The 27,848-nt window shown below is 39.9% G+C and overlaps 1 protein-coding gene and 1 pseudogene across 3 annotated transcripts in view; both read right to left on the bottom strand.

Annotated features, from left to right (window-relative positions):
- RXFP1 (relaxin family peptide receptor 1) overlaps nucleotides 1-20,685 on the bottom strand; it is a 64,710-nt gene extending 44,025 nt beyond the window's left edge. For 2 of the 3 annotated variants that reach the window (XM_065877119.1, XM_065877121.1), the window contains exon 1: nucleotides 20,562-20,679. The gene's annotated coding sequence lies outside the window, so the exon portion shown is untranslated. Of the gene's footprint in view, nucleotides 1-20,561 lie in introns of all 3 variants that reach the window. The other variant, XM_065877120.1, reaches the window with a different exon arrangement.
- Nucleotides 20,686-26,895: 6,210 nt separating this feature from the next.
- On the bottom strand, nucleotides 26,896-27,321 carry LOC136123753 (large ribosomal subunit protein uL14-like; annotated as a pseudogene).
- Between the last annotated feature and the right edge of the window lie 527 nt (nucleotides 27,322-27,848).

Genomic DNA, 27,848 nt, shown 5'->3' with positions numbered 1-27,848 from the left:
ATGTTATTTTCTTATTTTTTCATGGCTCATTAACTCTTCCATGAAGATTACATTTGGGGAAGGAAAGGTATTCTAACATAAGTGCTTGCAAGAGTATACTTCCTATTAAAGTCCCACTAAAAACAAACTGGAAAGAAGATAGACTACTTAAACATTGTATTTATAGCAGTTTCCATCCTTTAGTATTACTTATTAGTTTTAAAACTTCTTTATTACAGAAGTTTTCAAAATAAACACCAGTAGCAAAGTAGTATGATGGTATCTTAAAGATATTATTATATCTCAATGGTATCATTATGATATCTCAGAGATGACTGATGGACATCAAGTTTACCAACTGCAGATGTCAGCCTGAGACTCCAGCTGAGTGCCAGTAACTGGGTGGACAAGAGAAGCACCCCAGAAACAGCTTCTGAACACCCAGGAACCAGGTCAAGGTGCCTCTCCGACCCTTGACATTGTAAAGAAGGTGGCACCTTAGGTAGAGAAAGAGGAGGAAGGGAAGGAAATCTGGAAGAATGGGCTTGTTCAGGCAAATAGAGATGGTAGCTTGTTGTGACTGTGGGATTTAGTGCATGTTTGCTCCCTCTGCATTCTATCTTCGGTTTAGAATGCTTTCTTGTTCTTCAGAAGCTGGTAACGTAGATCTATGTTGTCCAGATCCCAAGCAGCTCAGGTTCTTGTTATAGAAAAGCTTCCACCGAAGGGACTCACTCCTGCGAGACTGGAAGTTTGTAGACGCCAGTCTTGTGGGTGCCTAGCGGAGGCGGGGCAGTTATCGTGGCCAGTCTCAGGTTCCAGCTTCCTGGGTGAAGAGCTGGTGTGCAGTAGTAATGGGGCAGATGCTTGCAACTATGGTGGTGTTTCCCCCACCCCTGACTCTTGCTTCTATTGTCTTTATAATGATTCTATAAACACATTCTTCTCTGTAAGAAATCTCTTTTTTCTTAAGCAAAAGCAAAAAAAAAAATCTAGAGTGGTTTCTCTTTCCTCCTTCCAGAGGGGATTGCAGATAACAGAATCTCAAGGATAGTAAGGTTGGGCTGTTTATCTGACCCAGATGGTTTTGAAGATAACAGTAGTCCTGTCACCATTACAAAATGGTACTTTCATAGCTTATGGCACACAGCAACCAAAAATAGTTGTTTCAATGATCACTCTTGGCTTCCTGGATTATGAGCCTCTTGGAAGGATAGACTCTGGCAAAGTGGATGCTATGGTAAACTCATCAGAATGAAAATGAGAAATGTCAAGGGCTGTGGAATGAGATGACTATGGAGATGGCCCCAGAGAGATTAAGGAAAGAAAATGACAAGCTCAGGGTATGAGGTCATCAGCTCAAGAAAATTCAGAGAACCAGGGAGCTGCCATGACTACCCTAAGATAATCTTTTATCTCTTGGGACCTCAGGACTCAGATAGAAGCTGATCCAATGGGTTGCTAAGGTTACAACATAAGCTGGATTCACATTTTGTCCTGTCTTTTAAGGGCACATTAGGACACTGATTTGGAAAGAGAGGGACCCTGCGAATTGTGATGGGACTTTTGAACATGTTCAGTTGAATTTGCAAACCCTAAATCCTCATCCGACTGAGCCTTCCTGCCCAGCATAAATGGGTCCCTTCCCCTGTCTGACCAGGTTACTTTTTTGTTGGAGGCCTGCTAGTTACTTTACTTGACGAAACTAACGTGTCAACTCTCCTAGTAACTCCATTTCGTCATTATTGCGAACTCTACTTACAGATGGAAAAACTGATTCTGAGAACTTTAAGTGATTTGAGTAAGAAAGAGAATTATTAAAAATAATGAAAGAATTAAAATAATACCATTATTTTTTTTTTTTTTTTTTTAATATTTATTTATTTACTTATTTACTTGGCCGCACTGGGTCTTAGCTGTGGCATGTGGGATCTTCAGTGGTGGCATATGGGATCTAGTTCCCCGACCAGGGATCGAACCCAGGCCCCCTGCATTGGGAGCGCAGAGTCTTGGCCGCTGGACCACCAGGGAAGTCCCAATACCATTATTTTAATGTTTTCTTTTCTAGGTCCAAAGATGATTGAATCAGTTTATACTCCTCTTATAGAAATTCCAACTTTTATACGACATTGTCTTTAAATATTTAGCTGTTACTATCTGTTACCTATTTATTGTTCTATTGCCTGTTTCATTTCCATTCTTGAGGCTCTTACATCAGCATTGTGTGAATTATACAAAAAATTATTTAACAACCAGAAGTAGTTATTAACTTGAATTTAAGCTTATTATTATTATTATTATCCATGGATCAATGGAAGTATTGTGAATCATTTGTAAAAAAAATTAAAAAAAATTAATTTTCATACTAATGTTATGAATTTTTATACATTTATAAACGTTACAGATGAAACACGTGGTAAGATAAGTCTTTTGGCTCTGGGTATGTTGAGGCACTGATTATTTTTACAGACGAGTTTTTGTGTATCTACAGAGTGAGGGTGGAAAGGTCTGAAGGACTCAACCCCGCAGGCTGCCAGGGCCTGGTTGGGGGGCGGGGGAGAGGGCGCCCATGCTCACATTTGTGTCCTGACCCATCCTCCTGGACCTCAGAACACAGCGATGGGACGCAGGTGAGGTGCTGCATCGCAGGGCTGGACCTGTATCCGCGGGTGTTGTCTCACTGCTGCTGCGACATTCATGAGACAGAGTGGTTGGGTGACCACTGGAAGACGTTGCTTTTCCTTCTCTCTTGTTCTTCAGCAGGCCCTGTATTTAACTGAGCTTTTCAAGTGAACTGTTGCAATTTGCTGCATTCTTACCATTAATAGGTGGTGCAGTGCTTAATATCTGTTCTAGAGGGGTTCACTATACCTGGTGTAGTTGCAACGCTTTAGTCCAACAAATCCAAGTGATGTAGTTATTTATGCTACTTCTCTGTCTCTTTCTCAATCTTATTATTTTCTCTCCTTTTCTACCTCATTGTAGCTCAACGCACACACACACACACACACACACACACACACACACACACAGACACACACAGACACAGAGTTGAAAAGAGAGGGAAAAGAGAAAGAGAGGTGATGGGGAATTTGAGAATGCAGAAGGAAACAGGACAAGACGGCTTATAGCTCTCCAAGTGAGAGCATATGTTTTGCGGGGAGATCTCTTTTTAAATAGCAGCATCATCAAACAAACAAGCTTCTTTGCAATTAGCATTTACCTTCTTCCCTGCCTTCCCAAAGCATTTTCTTCTTCCCACCCATTACTTCCTCTCACCAGAAAGCAGGAACACAGAACATAGAAGATGTAGCCAAAGTTGCAAAGTTGGAAAGTTAGCATTTTTAAGAAAACAGCTTTTGGAATATGTGTTTCTATATCTTAAATCCCATACCCTTCATATTTCAAGGATGTATGGGACAGTGGGCAGAATGGTTTTTCATACTTTACTTGTGATCCCACTGAAATTTGACTCTCTGAGTTTTCTTGAGGTATCACAAAGTAGAGAGCACAGTACAAGAGGGTATTGCGTTAGGGGATGTGGTTCTTAGTATGTGTTGGTAGCGCTGTATGAAGAGCATTAAGTATGTATATTTACTAAAAATAGGGTTTTTTAAAACTAAAAACATGTAACGATGCTCTGAATAAGAATGAATGACGTAGACCAAGAAAAATCTGGTCTTACACACTGCCTGAATAAGTATGTGCTAATTCAATGAATGAATGAATGAATGGGTCTCTGTCCTCAAAGACACTTCAGAGAAAACCCAGTCTCCCTGATGTTATAATAAAATTTGGGAACTGGGGCACTTAACAAAAACACAGATTTCCAGGCTCCTCTACTGGAGACTCTGATTTATTTGGCCAATATGGGGTCTGGAGGTCTATATAGTCCATCAATGCCCGGGGGGAGTCTTACAACAAGTTTTGGAAGAACTGCATTATGGGATTTTCTCTGACTAGAGCCCTTCTCATGTTGCAGTGGAGGACGGCTAGATTTAGCCGGAGAATCCTGTCAATCAGAAGGATCAGATTTCTTTTCCTTAGTAACGTTGCTGTTAACAAGATGAATGCGAGTGGTCCGTAATTTAAGGGCACTGTGCTCATATGTCTTCTTACACTTATTATAATCTGCTTCATACTGTGCCTATTTAGATATGTATTTTATCTCCTTATGAGAGTACGACAGGAATTAATCTTCTTAGCTTATGTATTTTTATTGCCTCAGTGACTTCTAAGGTACTTTTAATATAGTTAAAACATGACTTCTACTAGCTCTCATAAAGTATATAAAATAGTAAATCATTATCTCATTTGCATCTAGTATTAGTTACAATTTATTTTATGGAAAAGTGCGTTAGACACACCAATCTGAGTTCTGGAGAATGCATCTCTCTTCTCCATGCTCCCACATTCCCCGGCATTGGCGCCGGGGGTGGGTGTGTGGCGTGTCAAGGGTTGACGTCTGGATGGGAATGGGAAAGGTCCAAGTTTCTTGAAGGCACTGCATAGTTGTGACGGTGCTATATTAGGCTTTCCTCAAACTGCTTCCCAGGATTCTTCTTGAGAAGAGAGTTCTGTGGTTAAATATGTTTGGGAAATGCTGAATCCTGTATCCCCACTTGGAATTAATAATGCAGGCTAGTACGATGAAAGGAAATCAGCCTCAAAGAAATAGCTTTAATTTTGTTTAACCCTTTTATATGCCATCTTTTAATACATGTTGGGAACTGTTTGCTTCTGTATTTGCACAAGAAGACTCACAGACTTTGAGAATGAACTTACGGTTACCAGAGGAGTCGGGTGGAGGGGAGGGAGTTTGGGATTGACATGTATACACTACTATATTTAAAATGGGTAACCAACAAGGACCTACTGTACAGCACAGGGAACTCTACTCAATGTGATGTGGCAGCCTGGATGGGAGGGGAGTTTGGGGGAGGATGGATACATGTATATGTATGGCTGGGTCGCTTTGTTGTGAAACTATTACAACATTGTTAATTGGCTATACTCCAATATAAAATAAAAAGTTAAAAATAAAAGTCTAGATGAGTGGTTTTCAAAGTGCAGATCTGGGACAAGTAGCATCAGTATCACTTGGGAGCTTCACAGAAAAGCAAAATCTTGGGCTCCACTCCAGGAGCTTTCAATTAGAAACTCTGTAGATGGGGTCCAGCATTCTGCATTTTAACAAGCCCTCCAGCTGATCTGATACCTGCTAACGTCTGAATTAATCACTCTAATTAATCACTTTCAAGGGGTTCTGAATTTGGTAATAAAATTGTCTGCGTTGGGAAGTGAATCATTTCAAAACTTTGACAGGTGTGCTACTCACCCACTGTGTTAAAATGCAGATTTCTGGGCCCCATTCTTACCTACTAGATCAATGTTTCTGGGGGTGGAGCTCAGGACTCTGCACCTCTCACCAGCCAGCTGTGCCAGATCACGGTCCCCAAACAGTCCTGTAGGTTTGCAGGGGTCATTCCTGGGCTCCTTTCATGTTTGGATTTTGAGTATTCAAAGTCGAGGGACTCATGCCTCTGTCAGAGAGGGAGCCAGGACAAAGAAGGGTGCCATGATGCTGTGTGTTAAATGTTCTACACTTTGATGAAACTGAAGGCATAAATCCTATTGGCTACAATGCGGTTAATTTATAAAGTGTGGATTTATGCCAAGCAGAGGATCCCTGATTCTCAGATATTTCCTCAATTCTCAGCACCCATTCTTGGGACACAGTGGAACATCTCTTTCTCAGAAATTAATGATGCCCAGAGTAGAGGTGCCCTGGGCCATTAAAATAGACCTTGAGGTGTCGCCTGGTCAGACAGACCAATTCATCAGACCAGTAGTGTGAGATCTCCTTGAATTTGAATGACAATAGCTGTTTGCTGACGGAATACATATGCCTCTTTCTGGGTACTTTTATTTTATTTTTTAAATTAATTTTTATTGGATGATAGTTGATTTAAAATGTTGTGTTAGTTTCTGCTGTACACAAAGTGAATCAGTTATACATATACATATATCCACTCTTTTTAAGATTCTTTTCCATATAAGTCATTACAGAGTATTGAGTAGAGTTCCCTGTGCTATACAGTAGGTCCTTGTTGATTATCTATTTTATATACAGTAGTGTGTATATGTCAATCTCAATCTCCCAATTTATCCCTCCCTGCCTTTCCCACTTGGTAACCATAAGTTTGTTTTCTACATCTGTGACTCTATTTCTGAGTACCTTTAGAGGCAACTCTGAAGAAATTAAGGCTGTGACATTATCCTGGGGATGTTTTAAAAGAAATTGAAGCCACTACAGAAACTGTCTTTTGTGTCCTATCTCATAGGAAGCGTTCTGAGCTGAAAGTCTTTGTGGAGTTAACTCAAACATCTTTGAAGCATTGTTGGATAAACATATTTGAAGTTAAAACGAGGTTTGTATTTATAGAAAAGCCAGGGGTTCAGCTACATGCATTTTTCCAACTCTATTTTGAGAATAATAAATAGGAAACCAGTCATTTTTGAATGTACAATGCATAGGTGTGTATCAACACACGTATTTATGACTTGTGTCACTTTCCCTCCTGTCTTTTCGACCTTAAAAAAGACAAACTACCAACTTTAATGGAATATTCTAAAATGAGAACAGGGAAGTTCTACATCAAACTGCCTGGCATTGCCATCATCCTGACAGCTGTGTAAAAGGAAATGAAGGGATATTTAGTGTTCCAGAATTTTAAATGCAGGCCCAATTAAAAATTAAAAGGATCTTTGAATACACTTCAAACATTCTTATAATCCTATTAAAAGGTATGTATCATCACCATCATACCCATAAATAAATACTGTTTGTCTAATTCTCATAGATTAGTGACAGGCAAATAATCGGGGTTATTAATAAAGTTTCCTTTCCCTTGAATTCCTTGCACTCTGCCCTTTTCCTATAGCAAGAGGCTAGAATTTTCCACCTTCATTGCCTCGGAAAAGGGATGACACAGATGTCTGCAGATAACAAAAGAATCAAATTCTTAGTATTTGATTGTCAAAGGCCCAGGTTTGAGCACTGACAATAGATGAGGAAAAGCAAATAAAGAAGAGCTGGGCTCTGCTGTTCCCAGACCAGACGAGAGACTTGGACCAGAAAGGGAGAGGGGAAAGGTCTGCCTGGGCTGAACCAGGGGGAAATCAGAAACTCCTCACCTTCATTATATTTGCAAAGATCCTATTTCCACATAAGGTCACATTCTGAGGTTCTGGGTAGACATACATTTTTAGCAGATTCTGACTTACTGCATCACCCAAAATGTATTAGAGGAAGCTTCCGTTTTCCCTGTGGATCAAAGGAATACAAATACGGAAACAGAGGAACCAATGTCTGCATCCTTTTCCTGTAGACAAGGCTGTTAAAGTGCAGAGCAGGGTGATGTCCAGAGGCTGCCGAGGCGAGCATCTGAACTTGGGTCTTCATGGTGGAGTGATTCAACCTGCCTGCAACTGGGATGAGGATAGGTTAGCATGACTGTGATGGGGAGCCTTTTTCTGCACGGCCATTTGTTTATAATACAGAAGGAGTGCTAGCAAATTCTAATCTGGAAACTCAAAGAGTTCCTTTAAAATAAAAGCCTGGATGTAATCAATACATTTCATAGCATTTGAGAATTTGATGGTACTTTATTTTATTTTTTAAATACATATACATATATCACCATATCTCCTCCCTCTTGCATCTCCCTCCCACCCTACAAACCCCACCTCTCTAGGTGGTCACAAAGCACCGAGCTGATTTCCCTGTGCTATGCGGCTGCTTCCCGTTAGCTATCTATTTTACATTTGGGAGTGTATATATGTCAATGCCACTACCTCACTTCGTCCCAGCTTACCCTTCCCCCTCCCTGTGTCCTCAAGTCCATTCTCTACATCTGCGTCTTTATTCCTGTCCTGCCCCTAGGTTCTTCAGAACCTTTTTTTTTTTTTTTTTTTTTTTACATTCCACATATATATGCTAGCATACGGCACTTGTTTTTCTCTTTCTGACTTACTTCACTCTGTATGACAGACTCTAGGTCCATCCACCTCACTACAAATAACTCAATTTCATTTCTTTTTAAGGCTGAGTAATATTCCATTGTATAGATGTGCCACATCTTCTTTATCCATTCATCGATGGACACTTAGGTTGCTTCCATGTCCTGGCTATTGTAAATAGTTCTTCAGTGAACATTGTGGACATGGCTCTTTTTGAATTATGGTTTTCTCAGGGTATATGCCCAGTAGTGGGATTGCTGGGTTGTATGGTAGTTCTATTTTTAGTTTTTTAAGGAACCTCCCTTCTGTTCTCCATAGTGGCTGTATCAATTTACATTCCCACCAAGAGTGAAAGAGGGTTCTCTTTTCTCCACACCCTCTCCAGCCTTTATTGTTTGTAGATTTTTGATGATGGCCGTTCTAACTGGAGTGAGGTGATACCTCATTGTAGTTCTGATTTGCATTTCTCTAATGAGTAGTGATGTTGAGCATCCTTTTGTGTGTTTGTTGGCAATCTGTATATCTTCTTTGGAGAATGTCTATTTAGGTCTTCTGCCCATTTTTGGATTGGGTTGTTTGTCTTTTGGATATTGAGCTGCATGAGCTGCTTGTAAATTTTGGAGATTAATCCTTTGTCCATTGATTCGTTGGCAAATATTTTCTCCCATTCTGAGGGTTGTCTTTTCATCTTGTTTATGGTTTCCTTTGCTGTGCAAAAGCTTTTAAGTTTCATTAGGTCCTATTTGTTTATTTTTGTTTTTATTTCCATTTCTCTAGGAGGTGGGTCAAAAAGGATCTTGCTGTGATTTATGTCATAGAGTGTTCTGCCTGTGTTTTCCTCTAAGAGTTTTATAGTGTCTGCCCTTAAATTTAGGTCTCTAATCCATTTTGAGTTCGTTTTAGTGTATGGTGTTAGGGAGCATTCTAATATCATTATTTTACATGTGGGCGTCCAGGTTTCCCAGCACCACTGATTGAAGAGCCTGTCTTTACTCCATTGTATACTCTTGCCTCCTTTATCAAAGATAAGGTGACCATATGTGTGTGGGTTTGTCTCTGGGCTTTCTATCCTGTTCCATTGATCTATATTTCTGTTTTTGTGCCAGTACCATACTGTCTTGATTACTGTAGCTTTGTAGTATAGTCTGAAGTCAGGGAGTCTGATTCCTCCAGCTGCGTTTTTCTTTCTCAAGATTGCTTTGGCTATTCGGGGTCTTTTGTGTTTCCATACAAATTGTGAAATTTTTTGTTCTAGTTCTGTGAATAATGCCATTGGCAGTTTGATAGGGATTGCATTGAATCTGTAGATTGCTTTGGATAGTATAGTCATTTTCACAATGTTGATTCTTCCCATCCAAGAACATGGTATATCTCTCCATCTGTTTGTATCATCTTTAATTTCTTTCATCAGTGTCTTATAGTTTTCTGCATACAAGTCTTTTGTCTCCTTAGGTAGGTTTATTCCTAGGTATTTTATTCTTTTTGTTGCAATGGTAAATGGGAGTGTTTCCTTAATTTCTCTTTCAGATTTTCCATCATTAGTGTGTAGGAATGCAAGAGATTTCTGTGCATTAATTTTGTATCCTGCTACTTTACCAAATTCATGGATTAGCTCTAGTAGTTTTCTGGTAGCGTCTTTAGGATTCTCTATGTATAGTATCATGTCATCTGCAAACAGTGGCAGCTTTAGTTCTTCTTTTCCAGTTTGGATTCCTTTTATTTCTTTTTTGTCTCTGATTGCTGTGGCTAAAACTTCCAAAATTATGTTGAATAACAGTGGTGAGAGCGCGCAACCTTGTCTTGCTCCTGATCTTAGTGGAAATGTTTTCAGGTTTTCACCATTGAGAATGATGTTGGCTGTGGGTTTGTAATATATGGCCTGTGTTATGTTGAGGTAAGTTCCCTCTATGCCTACTTTTTGGAGGGCTTTTATCATAAACGGATATTGAATTTTGTTGAAAGCTTTTTCTGCAACTACTGAGATGATCATATGGTTTTTCTCCTTCAATTTGTTAATATGGTGTATCACATTGATTGATTTGCGTATACCAAAGAATCCTTGCATTCCTAGGATAAACCCCACTTGATCATGGTGTATGATCCTTTTAATGTGCTGTTGGATTGTGTTTGCTACTATTTTGTTGAGGATTTTTGCATCTGTGTTTATCAGTGATATTGGCCTGTAGTTTTCTTTCTTTGTGACATCTTCATCTGGTTTTGGTGTCAAGGTGATGGTGGCCTCGTAGAATGAGTTTGGGAGTGTTCCTCCCTCTGCTATATTTTGGAAGAGTTTGAGAAGGATAGCTGCTAGCTCTTCTCTAAATGTTTGACAGAATTCGCCTCTGAAGGCATCTGGTCCTGGGCTTTTGTTTGTTGGAAGATTTTTAATCACAGACTCAATTTCAGTGCTTGTGATTGGTCTGTTCGTATTTTCTATTTCTTCCTGGTTCGGTCTTGGAAGGTTGTGCATTTCTAAGAATTTGTCTATTTCTTCCAGGTTGTCTATTTTATTGGCATACACTTGCTTGTAGTAATGTAGTATCAGTTGTTACTTCTCATTTTTCATTTCTAATTCTATTGATTTGAGTCTTCTCCCTTTTTTTTTTTTTTTTGAGAAGTCTGGCTAATGGTTTATCAATTTTGTTTATTTTCTCAAAGAATCAGCTTTTAGTGTTATTGATCTCCGCTATTGTTTTCTTCATTTCTTTTTCATTTATTTGTCATATGATCTTTATGATTTCTTTCCTTTTGCTTCCTTTGGGTTTTTTTTTTTTTGTTATTCTTTCTCTAATTGCTTTAGGTTTAAGGTTAGGTTGTTTGAGATGTTTCCTGGTTCCCGAGATAGGATTGTATTGCTATAAACTTCCCTCTTGGAACTGCTTTTGCTGCATCCCATAGGTTTTCGGTACCGTGTTTTCATTGTCATTTGTTTCTAGGTACTTTTTGACTTCCTCTTTGATTTCTTCAGTGATCTCTTGGTCATTAAAGAGTGTATTGTTTCGCTTCCATGAATTTGTATTTTTACAGATTTTTTTCCTGTAATTGATATCTAGTCTCATAACGTTGTGGTCAGAAATGATACTTTATACTATTTCAATTTTCTTAAATTTACCAAGGCTTGATTTGTGACCCAAGATATGATCTATCCTGAGGAATGTTCCATGAGCACTTGAGAAGAAAATGTATTCTGTTATTTTTGGATGGAATGTCCTATAAATATCAATTAAGTCTATCTTGTTTAATGTATCATTTAAAGCTTGTGTTTCCTTATTTATTTTCATTTTGGATGCTCTGTCCATTGTTGAAAGTGAGGTGTTAAAGTCCCCTACTATGATTGTGTTACTGTCGATCTCCCCTTTTATGGCTGTTAGCATTTGCCTTATGTATTGAGGTGCTCCTATGTTGGGTGCCTAAATATTTACAATTGTTATATCTTCTTCTTGGATGGATCCCTTGATCATTATGTAGTGTCCCTCTTTGTCTCTTGCCGTAGTCTTTATTTTAAGGTCAATTTTGTCTGATATGAGAATTACTACTCCAGCTTTCTATTGATTTCCATTTGCATGGAATATCTTTTTCCATCCCCTCACTTTCAGTCTGTATGTGTCCCTAGGTCTGAAGTGGGCCTCTTGTAGACAGCATATGTACGGGTCTTGTTTTTTTATCCATTCAGCCAGTCTATGTCTTTTGGTTGGAGCATTTAATCCATTTACATTTAAGGTAGTTATTGATATGCGTGTTCCTATTACCATTTTCTTAATTTTTTGGGTTGGTTTTTGTAGGTCTTTTCCTTTTCTTTTCTTTCCTGCCTAGAGAAGTTCCTTTAGCATCTGTTGTAAAGCTGATTTGGTGGTGCTGAATTCTCTTAGCTTTTGCTTGCCTGTAAAGATTTTAATATCTCTATTGAATCTGAATGAGATCCTTGCTGGGTAGAGTAATCTTAGTTGTAGGTTTTTCCCTTTCATCACTTTAAATATGTCCTGCCACTCTCTTCTGGCTTGCAGAGTTTCTGCTGAAAGATCAGCTGTTAACCTTATGGGGATTCCCTTGCATGTTATTTGCTGTTTTTCCCTTGCTGCTTTTAATATTTGTTCTTTGTACTTAATTTTTGGTAGTTTGATTGATATGTGTCTTGGTGTGTTTCTCTGTGGATTTATCCTGTATGGGACTCTCTACACTTCCTGCACTTGATTAACTATCTCCTTTTTTTCAACTATAATCTCTTCAAATATTTTCTTGTTGATTCTCTTTTTCTCTTCTTCATCTGGGACCCCTATAATTCGAATGTTGGTGGGTTTAATGTTGTCCCAGAAGTCTCTGAGACTGTTCTCAATTCTCTTCATTCTTTTATCCTTATTCTGCTCTGCAGTAGATATTTCCACTATTTTATCTTCCAGGTCACTTATCCTCTGCCTCAGTTATTCTGCTACTGATTTTTTCTAGAGAATTTAAAATTTCATTTACTGTGTTATACATCATTGTTTGCTGTTTAGTTCTCCTTGTTAAACATTTCTTGTATTTCTCCATTCTATTTCCAAGATTTTTGATCATTTTTACTATCAGGACTCTGAATTCTACTTCAGGTAGACTGCCTATTTCCTCTTCCTTTGTTAGGTCTGGTGGGTTTTTACCTTGCTGCTTCATCTGCTGTGTGTTTCTCTGTCTTCTCATTTTGCTTAACTTACTGTGTTTGGGGTCTCCTTTTCGCAGGCTGCAGGTTAGTAGTTGCTGTTGTTTTTGGTGTCTGCCCCCAGTGGCTAAGGTTGGTTCAGTGGGTTGTGTAGGCTTCCTAGTGGATGGCACTAGTCTCTTTGTTCTGGTAGATGAGCATGGATCTTGTTTTTCTGGTTGGGCAGGTCCACGTCTGGTGGTGTGTTTTGGGGTGTCTGTGACCTTTTTATGATTTTAGGCATCCTGTCTGCTAATGGGTGGGGTTGTGTTCCTGTCTTGCTAGTTGTTTGGCATAGGGTGTCCTGCACTGTAGCTTGCTGGTCGTTGAATGGAGCTGGGTCTTAGCGTTGAGAGGGAGATCTCTGGGAGAGTTTTTGCCGTTTGATATTATGTGGAGCCAGGAGGTCTCTTGTGGGCCAGTGTCCTGAACTCGGCTCTCCCACCTCAGAGGCACAGGCCTGACAACTGGCCGGAGCACCAAGACCCTTTCGGCCACTCGGCTCAGAAGAAAAGGGAGGAAAAAAGAAAGAAAGAAGGAATAAAATAACATAAAATAAAGTTATTAAAATAAAAAATAACTATTAAAAAATTAAAAAGTAATTTAAAAAAAGAAAGAAGAGAGCATCCAAACCCAAAAACATATCTACCAATGATAACAATTCCTAAAACTATACTAAAAAAAAAAAGAAAAACAACGGACAGACAGAACCCTAGGACAAATTGTAAAATCAATGCTTTACAGACAAATGACACACAGAAGCATACACGTACAGCCACACAAAAAGAGAAAAAGGAAAAAAATATATAGCTGCTCCCAAAGTCCACCTCTTCAATTTGGGATGATTCGTTGTCTATTCATGTATTCCACACATGCAGGGTACATCAAGTTGATGGTGGAGCTTTAATCCGCTGCTCCTGAGGCTGCTGGGAGAGATTTCCCTTTCTCTTCTTTGTTCTCACAGCTCCCGGGGCTCAGCTTTGGATTTGGCCCCGCCTCTGCATGTAGGTCGCCTGAGGGCATCTGTTCTTCACTCAGACAGGACGGGGTTAAAGGAGCAGCTGCTTCCGGGGCTCTGGCTCACTCAGGCCGGCGGGGAGGGAGGGGCACGGAGTGCGGGGCGGGCCTGCGGCGGCAGAGGCCGACGTGACGTTGCACCGGCCTGAGGCGCGCCGTGCGTTCTCCCGGGGGAGTTGTCCCGAGATCCCGGGGCCCTGGCAGTGGCGGGCTGCACAGGCTCCCCGGAAGGGGGTGTGGAGAGTGACCTGTGCTCGCACACAGGCTTCTTGGTGGCGGCAGCAGCAGCCCTAGCGCCTCATGCCCGTCTCTGGGGTCCGCGCTTTTAGCCGCGGCTCGCGCCCGTCTCTGGAGCTCCTTTAAGCAGCGCTCTGAATCCCCTCTCCTCGTGCACCAGGCAACAACGAGGTAAGAAAAAGTCTCTTTCCTCTTCGGCAGGTCCAGAGTTTTCCCTGGACTCCCTCCCGGCTAGCTGTGGCGCACTAGCCCCCTGCAGGGTGTGTTCACGCCGCCAACCCCAGTCCTCTCCCTGCGCTCCGACCGAAGCCCGAGCCTCAGCTCCCAGCCCCGCCCGCCCCGGCGGGGGAGCAGACAAGCCTCTCGGGCTGGTGAGCGCCGGTCGGCCCCGATCCTCTGTGCGGGAATCTCCCCACTTTGCCCTCCGCACCCCTGTTGCTGTGCTCTCCTCCGCGGCTCCGAAGCTTCCCTGCTCCGCCACCCGCAGTCTCCGCCCGCGAGGGGGCTCCTAGTGTGTGGAAACCCTTCCTCCTTCACGGCTCCCTCCCACTGGTGCAGGCCCCGTCCCTATCCTTTTGTCTCTGTTTATTCTTTATTCTTTTGCCCTACCCAGGTATGTGGGGAGTTTCTTGCCTTTTGGGAGGTCTGAGGTCTTCTGCCAGCGTTCAGTAGGTGTTCTGTGGGGGTTGTTCCACGGGTAGATGTCTTTCTGGTGTATCTGTGGGGAGGAAGGTGATCTCCGCGTCTTACTCTTCTGCCATCTTGAAGGTCTTCAATCCTTTGCTATTTTTAAAGTGCTTCAGGTTATAAGATTCCACTTTCCCGGCCAAAATTCTATTTAACGCATACTATAGACCATCATGAGATCGCAAAGCACATTCATTATAATGTTGCTGATCTCCGTTTTCCAAGAGTAGAGAATGAAGGCCGAGAGAAGTAAGATGTGAGGGTGTCAGACGCAGGGACGGAGTCCCACCCCTCTGATGCTATTTTAATATTTCACTTTTACTACCAAGTTGGCACTCAGTTTGAAATCGACAAAGATAATTCCTGAATGAGACTCTCACACCTTTTTGTAATCAGGTTCCCTTGGTATTTACCCAGACCTATTCTCCCAAGTATCTAAGAGTTTTAGCTGAAACACTGAATGGTCCCTCCTTTTTTGGTTCGTCATTGTCACACTAAACACTACTATAATCAAAGATTTCTTTTTTGGCCTCTTTTCTGATTGCGTCTGTGATAGTTCTGCATGGAGATGAATAAATGGGTTAGTAATACATGGCAGAAACATATGGGAATTATATCAAATGGCATAATTCGGGAAAAATTTGTACATTTCCATATTGGAGTTTATCAGTAAAGATCAAAGGTATAAAAACGGTGCAATCAATTTTGACCAGGACTTCCCTGGTTTGGAGTTCAGTCAAATGTAAACAATTCCCGGGATAGAATGAAAAAGATGTGAACTCCAGAGTAACTGCCTAGTAGACATATATATATAAATTCTGTATTGCCCAGATATTTTAGAAAGAAGGGATCCTTGTGAATGCAACTGAAAACTTTAATCATTTTATATCAGAAACTTGATTTAAACTTTTCCTTGCATTGTGTCCATAAAAAATGTTCAGTGATTAGATACCTTATGCTTTTTGTACTGAGATGTTTTACTTTTTAAAAATATTTTATATTCTTTTGTTTTCTGTGGGTTTTCTAAGAGAACTGGAAAATTATAGTCAAATTAGACTACTTGTTTAAGATGTCTGTGATAATACAAAAGTAACAGTTCTTTCTAAATATCATTCATTTATATTATAGTTCAATCCATGGGGAGGCAGTTTAACTTATTTGATGGTGTTTCATTTCTTTTAAGTGACTTCCTTAAATTTTATTACCACTATTTCCGTTTGACTTTTTTCTCCACTTTAATAATTACTATTGGTGTCAAGGTTAAGTAACTTAAGGGAATAAGGGAGAGCTTTTTGGAGCTACTTTATTTAGGATGTATCTTTTAAAAGGTCTAACCAAGAAAAAAGTCCCCCCTTCCATTAGAAAAAGATTTTTTATTTGACAATATACTAAGCTGTAAATGATCACTCTGAAAGTGATTTTTAGCTGTGGGTTTTCCTTTTATATCTAAGATATTGTATTTTATGTGATTGCAAATATATTTAATGCTGCTTATTCAAATATGCATGAGGTTGACATATTCTGAAAAGGACCAACTTTCTGACATGGTCATTTTAGACCAAATTTAAATATGGATGTCTTAAAAATGAACAGCTGGGGGAGCATAAATTATCCAGACACTATAAAATGAAGGAAAAAAACCACAGCTAGTGAAGGAAATTAAAGTAATGAGAAGCAGGAAGGAATAACTACATCTCATAATTTTTATGACCTGGACTGTAAAAATGGTGTGAAAGTCTGACATTCCTCTTGGGAAGTTCCAACCCTTTCACGCATGAATAGCCGCGCATCTCAACTGGCCATCTTTGAGGTTTTGAGCGTAGTTCAATTTTTTGGAATTTCCAGATGACTGCCACTAGTAGAGTGTCAATTTTTCTTATAGAAACAAAAAAATTGATAATAATTGTAATCTTGGAGTTTGGTAGCAAGCTAGAATGCTTGCATGCCATACTGAAGTCTTGATTTAAGTTTAGTTCTGCTGTGGCTACTGTTTCGCGTGCATCCCTTACTTCCTGCGCACTTGGGTTTAGATCAGTGGTTCTCAAAGTCTGCTGTGCATCTGAATGACACAAAGAGCTTATAGAAACCGCAGGGCCAGTGGCAGAGTTTCTGAGTCCATAGGGCTGGGGTGGAGCCTGAGAACCTGCATTTCTAACAACTTCCTAGATGCCGCTGATGGGTTTGGTCCTGAACTACATTTGGGGATCTGCTGGTCTAGGTGAATTTCAGGAGAGTTATGTGATCCTGGCATAAGAAGACCAGGAACAGGGTAACATAATATTTGTTACAAAGACATGTCTTCGTAAGAGTGGATTATGATTTTCCCCATATTTCCGAAATTGGACGTGGGGATTTTAAAATGTCAACAATGGTGAATACAAAGATTTTAAAAGAGCGTACTCTTTTTCGTTTTTAAAATATTAATTGCTTTCCAAATGTCCCCTGTATTTTTAATAATTAGTAATAGTTGATTAAACAAATGCTGTTTATTTTCACATGCTAATATTTAAGGTATTTATACGCACATGTAGCTAGAACTTATTTGATCCATGCTCTGAATATTTCTTTTTCATAAAAGTTAGTAGTACACACCATTCCCTGCTCATGTCCGAGATCCCTAAGATGATATATTAGCAAGATCTTGGGGACAGACTGCTTACACCACCTTGTCTCAACTTGCTTCATACTTCCCTTCACACCTACAAACCAGTACTTCCCTGGTTTGCAGTCCAATCAAATGTAAAAGTTCCTCGGATAGAATTTCAAAGAGGTGAATTCCAGAGTAACTGCCAAGTATGGTAGTCAGTAATCTGGTCTGCCCAGATTTACTGCGTGCCCGTTACATGACAAGCATTTCTACCCCTGTAACTCGCTTCATCTTCACAGTAAATTTGTTACTCCAGTTTCACAGTAAGGAACGGGACTTAGCACAAAGAAATGATTTGCTGAAGTAACAACAGACAGAAAGAGGCACTTCCAGGATCTGAGCCTGAAACTTCCGATTCCTGGTTGAGGAATCTTGCTACAACTTTGTTTCTATTTTAAAAAGAGATCACAGGGAGATCAGCTCGGTGCTTTGTGCCCACCTACAGGGGTGGGATAGGGAGGGTGGGAGGGAGACACAAGAGGGAGAGGATATGGGGATATATGCATATGTATAGCTGATTCACTTTGTTATACAGCAGAAACTAACACACCATTGTAAAGCAATTATACTCCAATACAGATGTTAAAAAAAAACAAAAACAGTAAGGCCGACTTAAAAATTGCTTCAAAATTTAAAAGGCTAGATCTCATGTTAAGTGTCCTTACCATAATAAAATTTAAAAAATTTAAAGTATAATGTTGGTATTTAGTATACATTAAGTGCTTAATAAATATTAGTTCCTTGTCAAAAAAAAGAAAAAGAAATCAAAGAAGGTAAGGGAAGGTTGTTGCTGTTGCGATTACTGTCGTAAACTGCTCACAACTACTGATTTTATATGGACAGATTTAGAGTGCTAGTTGGGAGAGACTGATTCCAGCTTGGGATGAAATTGTTTTTCTAGATTTCTGTTTTAGCCAATGGCAGGAATAAGGAAGCTTTTTGCCTTTTAAAAACTCTAAACGTTTTGCAGAGCTGTTAAGTTACGAACACTTTTCTTGTTGAAAATGCACATATACACAAATACACGACATTTCATAGTTTTCAGGGGATTTACAGACCCCGCCCGCACCATGCCTGAAGATTTTCTTGATTCTCAGAGTCCACTGACCATAAGATAAAAACCACCCTTCTGGGCAACTCAGCCCAAGGGTGGGGTAGGCGTGGCAGGAATGTTTTTACAGCTACTTGGAAATTAAAAGCAACTCCTTGGATTTTTTTCTTTGGAAGTAAAGGTGTTAAAATCTGTACAGTGAGCAGCTTATAAACTTAATGGAGTGAGCTAAATAATCATTAAAATCTAATTTATGAAAACTGAGGTGGATTTGATTTGAAAAAGAATGGAGGACAAGAGAAGGATGAAAATAAGAAGGGGAGTTGAGAGAGTAAAGGAAGGAATGCGGGTGGGCAGCTAGAGAGGAGGAATAGAAGGGGAGACACATGGAAATGACTGACAGGACAGAGAGGGAGAGGCTGTTCACAGACCTGCAGAGAGTGGAAAACACTGCAGGAAGGGGAGGGAAAGAAGAAACAGTTACGGAGGATGCATCTCCAACCTGATTTTGCTTCCCATTAAGTACTGTTTCCACAAGAGTCATGCCCATGCTTGTCATCAGAATTCAATTCTAAGTTTGAAGAAATAGACCTGAATGTCTTTCCTAGTGTTATATTCTCTCTATTAAAATTTACCAGGATTCAGAGTAATGAACATCCTTCAGGACCAAATATAGAAGTCTGCATAATTTATCTCCCCCCTCAAATAAACTACAGTTACATTTTCAGGAGATGGGGGAAAGCTTACCCACCTCCTGAATAACTGTCCCTGAATCAAGAGGACACATACACACACACACCCCTACATACACACATAACTACAAAATCAAGAATGTAGAAAAAAATCACTTCTTCAGATATCAGCTGCTGTTTCAATAAGATAAATAGACAAATCATGGTTGCTCCTGGAAATATTTAAATTAAAAGACAGACCTTCCTAAGGCCATGCAGGTGGGACTCTGAGTCACTGTGAGTTAATATTAATGTCTGTGGGAAAAGCAAATGTAATACCCACTGTGTCAAGCGTGGCTGCAGCCTGCCCTCCCTCTGTCTGAGGTCCTTGCACTTAAGTTTGAGCTGCTCTCTGCAGGAGGAGGGCTCCACTTCCCCTGCTGGAACAGGGCTGGCCTTGTGACGTGCTTTGGGAGGGATATGGCAGAAGGGCCAGTGTCCCCAGATGTCTCAGCCCAGGTTGCAGGCACGGGGACAGAGCCGGCCCGCAGAGGCCCGCAGAGGCATCGAGAAAGCACAGCAGAGGCAAGAGGACCGTGTAGCTCATCTCAGCTGAGCCCAGCTGGGATTGCTGCCCCACAGAATCTGAGCTAATGCTTAGGAAAGAATGGATTTTTTTAAAAAAAATGGAAGTATAGTTGATTTACAATGTTGTGTTAATTTCCAGTGTACAGCAACGTGATTCAGTTGTACATATATATGTCATAGTAAGTAAATATATATATATATATTTTCTTTTACAGATTCTTTTCCATTATAGTTTATTACAAGATAAAGAATATATTCCCTGTGCTGAACTCTACTCAGTACTCTGTAATGGCCTATATGGGAAAAGAATCTAAAAAAGCGTGGATCTATGTATATGTACACCTGATTCACTGTGCTGTACAGCAGAAACTAACACAACATTGTAAAGCAACTATACTCCAATAAAAATGAATTAAAAAAAGAATATATTCCCTGTGCCTATACCTAGGTCCTTGTTGTTTATCTATATAGTGGTGTATATGTGTTAATCTCAAACTCCTAATTTATCCCTCCTACAACGCTTTTCCCTTCGGTAACCATAAGTTTGTCTTCTATGCCTGTGATTCTGTTTCTGTTTTGTAAATAGGTCATTTGTGTCCTATTTTAGAGTCCACATACAGGTGATATCATATAGTATTTGTCTTTGTCTGACTTACTTCACTTAGCACGATCACCTCTAGGTGCATCCATGTTGCCGCAAATGGCATCATTTCATTGTTTCTTAGAGCTGAGTAGTATTCCACTGTGTATATATTATGTATACACACGCACAAACATATATATGTGTAAAACCGCATCTTCTTTATAAGAATGGATATGTTAAGCTAGGAAAATAAATGTAAGATTTCCTTAAGTGCCATATATTTTGTATTTCAACTTCGTTTTCTCATTTCTCTCTGTACCGAGAGGTCTCAGCAACTTGACCCTGGTCCTCTGTCCCCTGGTGCTACTGTGACCCGACCCCCGTCCAGCTGTGACTCGGGGCACGCTCACCACAGTTGTCCTCGTCCTCCTGGTTTCCACAGTCGTCCACGCCATTACAGTGGAGCAGCTGAGGCAAGCATTTGGTGGTGTTGCCGCAGGGGAAGTAGCCCAGGGCGCATGAGACATCCTGCCCGCTCCCGGGAGCAACTGCGAGGAGGGAGGGGAGAGAGGTTTACCCAAGGCACTGCAAAGAGCGGTTTCCCCACGTTGCACAGACCTTCCTTCTTGTCAGCCTGGCAGGCACCACCGTCCGTATGCAGCCTCACCCTGCGCACCAGCCTGACGCCAACTATTTTCCAAGAACCTCCACCCCTAAAGGATGTTCTTTTCCGTGTCCCCAGAAGATGCCAGGATTCTCCGCTCTTTGCTTTTTCTCATATTTCCCACCTGGAATGTCCTCACCATCCCTCTTTTTCTATGAAATGTCTGCCCATCCTTTACAGTTGAGCTCAATTCCCCTCTTCTCGTTCAAAAATATTTCATCCAGTCATTTTAAAAATCAAGACTTTCTTGCATTGTTACCATTGGCTTAGAATTACGGCTGGTCTGATACTGGGGGAAGAGGAGGGGCGGAAACAGGAAAGCACAGCCCACGCTCACTCATATGGGGGGTAGTTCCTGAGGGCAAGGTCCTGCGCAAGACACCGTGCTGTAGCATCAAATAAAATAGTTCCCGACCCTTTCGCATTGGCTTCCTTTACTAAGTAATATGCATGTCATTTCATGGCTTAGTAACTCACTTCTTTTTAGTACTAAATAATATTCCTTTGTCTGAAGGTACCACAGTTTATCCATTCACCTAAGGAAAGGACATCTTTGTTGTGTACAAAGTTTGGCAATTTTTAATAAAGCTCCTATGAACATCTATGTGCAGGTTTTTGTGTGGAGGGACATAAATTAACTGTGCCATTTAAAACCTCAGATTTGTAGGATTTCAAAGATTATTGTAGAATCCAAGATAATTCTGTTGCTTATTAACTTTACTAAGTTTGTAAATCATTGAGACCTTATAGAATAGTAATAATCAATTATAAAGAAAAAACAGAATAGTTTGAACAGTCAGTAAAGCTTATTGTGTAAAAACGTATTTGTGGTCTATCACCAAAACATGAAAAGAATAAAAGTGACTATTTCCTTTGTAAGATACAGTGGAACATTTTGATAACAAGGCAGGTGACATTCTCCTAGGGGAGAAATCCATCTATGTCAGGTTTTGACTGTCCTTACTTGTTTCAGAGAACATCATTTGATAAAGGAAATAGTCAAAGCTATTTAATAATGAGCTTTTTACACATAGTGTTCTCACTTGTGAAATTATTTAAAAATTATTTTTCAATCTCTTCTCAACAAATTGATTAGAACAGAGTCAAGACACAGGATTTGTATACCACAGGATGTCACTGGTAGAACATCACACATTTCAGAGACCTGCATATAAATAATTACATATAATAAATACATATAAACACATTGATCTGTGTTGAGACTGTTTTATGTATTCATTAATTTTTTAAGAACCAACTTTAAAAATCAAGGGTTTCGGAAAAATTCTTTGATGAATTGTCAGGCTTCAGTCACAGAGACTGTTTGAAGGCATTTTAACTAAACATACCTGCCTGTGTTTTCATCCTGCTGTTTTGAAAATTCTTCTCTAACTTACTTTTATGAATATTGTACTTTTATGTCCTGTCTTTAAAATTTATATTTAGAAGCAGGTATAGTTCTTTTAAAACATTTTTATTTATTTATTTAATTAATTTTTGGGCTGCCTTGGGTCTTTATTGCTGCGTGTGGACTTTTCTCTCTAGTTGTGGCAGGCAGGGGGCTACTCTTCGTTGTGGTGCGCAGGCTTCTCATTGTGGTGGCTTCTCTTGTTGTGGAGCACGGGGTCTAGGTGTGCGGGCTCAGTAGTTGTGGCTCGTGGGCCCTAGTGTGCGTGGGCTTCATTAGTTGTGGCACATGGGTTCAGTAGTTGTGACTCGCGGGCTCTAGAGCACAGGCTCAGTAGCTGTGGCGCGCGGGCTTATTTGGTCCACGACATGTGGGATCTTCCCGGACCAGGGCTCGAACCCATGTCCCCTGCATTGGCAGATGGATACTTAATTACTGCACCACCAGGGAAGACTCAGAAACAGGTATAGATCTTTAATGATAGTGTCATGAAATTAGTCCTACATTTTCAAATATTATGATTCAGTAAATAAATTTGGAATCTTAGAGATATTTTAAAAATAACTTTTTTATTTTGAGATGATCTGAAACTTAAAGAGAAGTTGCAAATATATTATTAAGAATGTTTTCCCCTCTGAACAATTTGAGAGTAAGTTCCTGACCATGCTCCATCCCCCTAAAAGCTTTGGTGTGTATTTCCTATAAGAAAGGACATTCTCCTACTAGAAGGACATTCTCCACACTAGAACCATCAAAATTAGAAAATGAACATTGATCCCTTACTGCCATTGAAATCTCAGAACACATTCAAGTTTCACATATTGACCAAAAAATGTCCTTCATAGTGAGAGGATCTAGTTCATAGTCATTCCTTGAATTTTGTTGTCACAGTCCCTTAGTTTCCTTTGATCTGAAATCATTTCTCAGTCTTTCCTTATCTTCGATTATTTTTTAGAGTGTTCCTGAATTTTGGTTTATTTCATCATAATTAGATTTAGGTTAGGCACCTTCGGCAAGAAATTCACAGAAGAGATGCTCATGTCAACCCGTCAGGTAGTGCAAGATCTGCTTTGTCCCATTCCTGGTGATGATCACTTCGGTCACTTCATCATAGTAATGTCTCCCACACTTCTCCATCGTAAAGTTAACCTTTGTGATTAATAAGCATTTTGTAGAGGGGGTCTTTGAAGCTATGTAACAATCCCTTCTGCAGGTGAAGGTATTCCCCTGCTCCCTCCTGAATCAGGAGGAGAACAACCCTTATCACCAGAGAAGGAAAGTTGTCACTGAGATGAGTCTGCACAAGCAAACTACTAAAACAAGCCTCTCTTCCACTGGTTTTCCCATGGGTTTACCTGCCCACAACTTACCACCTACAGAAGCCCAATCGCCCCCTTCCCTCTCTTGTCACTTTCCCACAATTTATCATCTTTGTTAAAATAGTATATAAGCCCTCAACTCTAACCACTTCTTTGAGTTTTCACTTCTTTTCTATGGAGACTCCATGCATGTACAATTAAATATAATAACATCAATAAAATTTGTAAACTTTTTTCCCTGTTAATCTATCTCTTGTCAGTTTAATTTGCAGGTCCTATGTACAGAATACAATACTTTCTTTCCCAACCCCCTTGCTTCTCAGTGGCTAAGAGGCACAGCTCTGGCAATGAGACACGGGTGCAGCCTGCTGAGGAAGTCCTGAGGGGTTAGCTGTCCTGACACAAGAATGGATGGAGCAGTTGCCATGCCTTCCACCTTCTTCCTGCCTTTCACATGATGTAATGTGTGGCGCTGCAGCAGCGGTCTTGCAGCTGTGAGGAAACAAGCAGGCTTGTGAGGCCAAGAAAACTCACAGGGATCTGGGAAATGCCAGCCCTGAAACCTTCGGGTTAAGCAGTATCTTCCTTATGTGAGAAAAACAAACACATCCTTGTTTAGGCCATGGTAGGTCAGATTTTCTCTGTTTTGCAAAAAAAAAAAGAATGCTTTCCTAACATACATCAAGAACTTAAAAGTGTCTTTTCTATACACACACAGCCTCTTTCCAGATATGAAAAAAAATCTCATGTTGGCAATTTATTTGCAAGGATGGTTGAATGAGTAATTGAAAGACTGGTGGGGGCCTGGTGGAGGGGGCAGTACAGGAGGCCGCGCTCCCTGAGCCTCAGGCATGAATGACCTACACATACCTTCAGAGTTGGTGGGGTTAGTGTTCTCTGTTGGGCCGTGTAGATCAACTGGGGATGAAAACATCACAAAGCTATCAAATCTTTCCCTGGCAGCCAGTGTACTGAAAGCTCCAAGGGAGATGACCGGGGAATAAAAAGCCAGTTTAGGGTAAGGAGACATTGTTGGGACTTCCCACAAACATTATTTTAACTTTCCTGGACTAGAGGAAGGAAGCTTGTCTTTACTCTTGAGGAGAGAAGCCCTCAATGACGAAAATAACTTGTATGCATTTTATAACTTGGCTTTACATTAATGTATATCCATAGTTCTGAGCTTTCTCTGACCTGGTAGTAAGCGGTTTAATTTCATTTATCGTTTATTGCAATTCACAGATATCAGTGCAACAAAGAGAGGTGCTTGACAGATGAGTGTAGAATTCTGCAAGGATATTAATTTGCCATTGGAAGGACAGCTCTGTGTCTTAGCACGAACAGATGCTTGCCTCCTTAGTTTGCATGATATGCTCTTGCACTTTCATATTAAAATAGAAAAAAATATCCTATTTTGTTGTTAATATGCAAATCATGAGAGTAGAATTCATGGCCACTTGTTTTAATATAGAATATGTAATTGGTACAGTATATAGTCTTTCTCAGATTCTTTTCCATTATAGCTTATTACAAGATTGAGTACAGTTACCTGTGCTATACAGTAGGACCTTGTTGTTTACCTATTTTATATATAGTAGGGTATATATGTTGATCCCAGACTCCTAATTTATCCCTCCCCCACTTCTTTCCCCTAACCATGTTTGTTTTCTCTATTTCTGTTTTGTAAATAAGTTCATTTGTATCATTTTTTAAGATTCCACATATAAGTGATATCACATGGTATTTGTCTTTCTCTGTCTGACTTACTTCATTTAGTATGATAATCTCTAGCTCCATCCATGTTGCTGCAGATGGCATTATTTTTCTTTTTTATGGCTGAGTAGTATTCCATTGTATATATGTACCACTTCTTCTTTATCCATTCCTCTGTTGATACACTTAGGTTGCTTCTGTATCTTGACTATTGTAAATAATGCAGCTATGAAGATTGGGGTGCATGTATCTTCTCAAATTAGTGTTTTCATTTTCTTCAGATAGATACCCAGGAGCAGAACTGCTGGGTCATAAGGTAGCTCTATTTTTAGTTTTTTGAGAAAACTTCATACTGTTTTCCACAGTTGCTGTACCAATTTACATTCCCACCAACAGTGGAGGAGGGTTCTCTTTTCTCCAAATCCTCACCAACGCTTGTTATTTGTGTTCTTTTTGATGATGGCCATTCTGACAGGTGTGAGGTGATATCTCATTGTGGTTTTGATTTGCCTTTCCCTGATGAGAAGTGATGTTGAGCATCTCTTCATGTGCTTGTTGACCATCTGTATGACTTTTTTGGAAAAATGTCTGTTTAGGTTTTCTGTCCATTTATTAATCTGGTTCTTTGTTATTTTGATATTGAATTGTATGAGCTGTTTATATATTTTGGATATTAACCCTTTACTGGTCATATCATTTGCAAATATTTTCTCCCAGTCAGTAGGTTGTCTTTTCATTTTGTTAATGGTTTCCTTTGCTGTGCAAAAGCTTTTAAGTTTAGTTAGGTCCCATTTGTCTACTTTTGCTTTTGTTACCTTTGCCTGAGGAGACAGTTGCAAAAAAATATTGCTACAATTTACATCAAAATGTATTCTGCCTATATTTTCTTCTAGGAGTTTTATGGTTTCCAGTCTAACATTTATGTCTTTAATCCATTTTGAGTTTATTTTTGTGTATGGTGTGAAAGAGTATATATCTTTTGTGGCTACATAGCAACCAAGACAATTTGGTCCAGTTCTGTTATTTTTCTGTAGTTATTAAGAAAGGAATAAAGAATGGCTTTTCAAAATATAAACTTACAATATTGGAGCTGCTCTGTTAAGTCATACATTCCTTACTCTATCTGTCCCTCAATCCTGATAAGCTACCCTTCACTGAGAATCTCTGTTTAGATGGTTCTATGTTGTTTGGCTCTAAATAAGGAAGATTCAGTGATTTCTGGATGTGAGGCCTAAACGGAGTAAGCAAACACGTTTTCATCTCTCCATTTATGTTAGTCTTGGGTGTGTGTGAATTTGCAAACACGCACACACCAGGCATCAAAGCAGGAAGGAAGAGAACAGCAGCAGGAGGACACTGAATGGCTTCATTTGAATCATTGTTTTTTGCTTATTTTAAAGTTAAGTTTGTTTAGTCTTAAATGTGCTAGCAAGCTCTTTTAGATGAGGAGTGAATAGATGAGACAGAAAAGTTTAAGAATATGGGATTTAGTGCAAATGTTGCTAAACTTACCTCACAGGGAAAATACGTGGCCTAGGAGTAGATGCATTTCTGAATAAGTTTTTTGCACTGGGTAGTTTTATTTTACAGAGGGGGTGAGGGTTAGGTGGTGTCAAGGAGTGACATGGAGCAAGTAATTTTTATTCTTGTATTTTTCTTTTATTGGATGCAATCCTGGGCCCCAGGTCGGCACATTCCTTTGCAGCTGGTCCTGTGAGGGCAGAACCTTTCATCTCGCCTTCATTGTTTACCATGACCCCCGCGTTATCTTCAAAATAAAGAAACACACCATCTTTTCTCCTCTATGACTTTCGTTGTCGAATTACCACTGCTGGATGTACCTTCTTTCTGAGCTCTGGTTTGCCTTTCTTGACGGTGGCCATCACCATGTCACCCACACCAGCAGCAGGAAGTCTATTCAGTCATCCCTTGGTCCCCGTCACAGAGACGATATACAGATTTTTGGCTCCTGTGTTGTCAGCACAGTTGATCACGGCTCCAACCGGAAGACCCCAGGAAATCCGGAATTTCGCACCAGAGGACCCACCACGTCCTCGCTTCGACATCTTGAGCGCCAGACTCTAAATAATTTTTCGAAGGCTTTCTGACTACAGTAATTCAAGTTTTAAATATATCTGGGTATATTTTTGCAGTGGGAATTTGTAAGGCACTGGTACCGGGAAATTAATAATTTCAACAGAGAATGGGTAGCAACAGACTCAGAACTGAAGTAAAACACTTAGCAGAGCCCTCGTGATGCAGGGGGCAGTTGACGACGGTGACTGCATGGCAGGGATGAGGCACTGGCTCTGTCAGCATGGTATAAGTTAGTACTTAATGTTGGTATAAGTGCATCTTGCTTTTAGTGATACTTGAATTAAAAATTTTGCAATTACAGTTTGTTTTCATTTGAATACTCTCATATAAAAATCACTCATAATTTAAGAAATTTATAAATTATTATTTTTTAAAAAGCACCGTAACTGAAAAGTTACTCCAATGCATAAGAAGTCAGGTAAATATTACAGTCAAAATTTGAAGCAATTTGGAAAACTTGCTTAATAATTGTAATCGCAACAGCAGAAATATTTTT

This window comes from Phocoena phocoena, chromosome 5 (assembly GCF_963924675.1).
Source record: "Phocoena phocoena chromosome 5, mPhoPho1.1, whole genome shotgun sequence".
Classification (NCBI taxonomy): Eukaryota; Metazoa; Chordata; class Mammalia; order Artiodactyla; family Phocoenidae; genus Phocoena; species Phocoena phocoena.
This window is presented reverse-complemented; position numbering and strand designations above follow the sequence as displayed.